Below are 700 nucleotides of genomic sequence, written 5' to 3'. Positions count from 1 at the left end.
TTCGCCATAATCAGAAGGACCAGGGTTTTGGGTCAAACGGATCTAAATTAGAATGCTGTCTCTGCCACTGCATGCGTGTTCTTGGCTCTGGTTCCAAGTAAAAAGGGTTAGTACATTTCTTTTCCTACTCCAGGGTTATTAACAGCCCAGGTAGAGAACATGAGCAAGTTTCAGTCAGTCACAAACAGGGTGAGTACTTGACTCTTGACTCAATATGACATCTGCTTGGTATATGCATAGAGTTTGTGATCAAATGGACCCGGAATGTGGTCGCTTGCTAGCCATGTGATTTGGAGAAAATTATACAATCTCATTTTGGCTTCTCATCCTTCAAATGACTCCTTCTGCCAAAGTCAGCATATTTCAAAGACTTTTAAGTAGCAAAACTTAATTTTTGTAAAAGGCTAATTTTCTTAGATATTTGCAAAGAAAACAGCCTGCAGATCTAAGGGTAAGGTCCCACATTTCTAATGGAAAGAAATAAACACTATTTACAAAACTTTCATAACAGATATTCAATACCTTTATTGTGGAGGAAAAGATTGTCAAAATACAACATTCTCATAAGCACTCTGAAAATGCCAGTTTTGTTCTTATAGGACTCAAAACTTTAACGGTATTCCCATCATATAGTCAGGAAGTAGAACCAACCCTCGAGAAAAGAAAGCAAAAATGCCAATATTCTCCAACCACAATTATT

The sequence above is a fragment of the Equus quagga genome, chromosome 13 (genome assembly GCF_021613505.1).
Source record: "Equus quagga isolate Etosha38 chromosome 13, UCLA_HA_Equagga_1.0, whole genome shotgun sequence".
Lineage (NCBI taxonomy): Eukaryota > Metazoa > Chordata > Mammalia > Perissodactyla > Equidae > Equus > Equus quagga.
The sequence above is the reverse complement of the archived record's forward strand: the minus strand, read 5'-3'. Positions refer to the sequence as shown.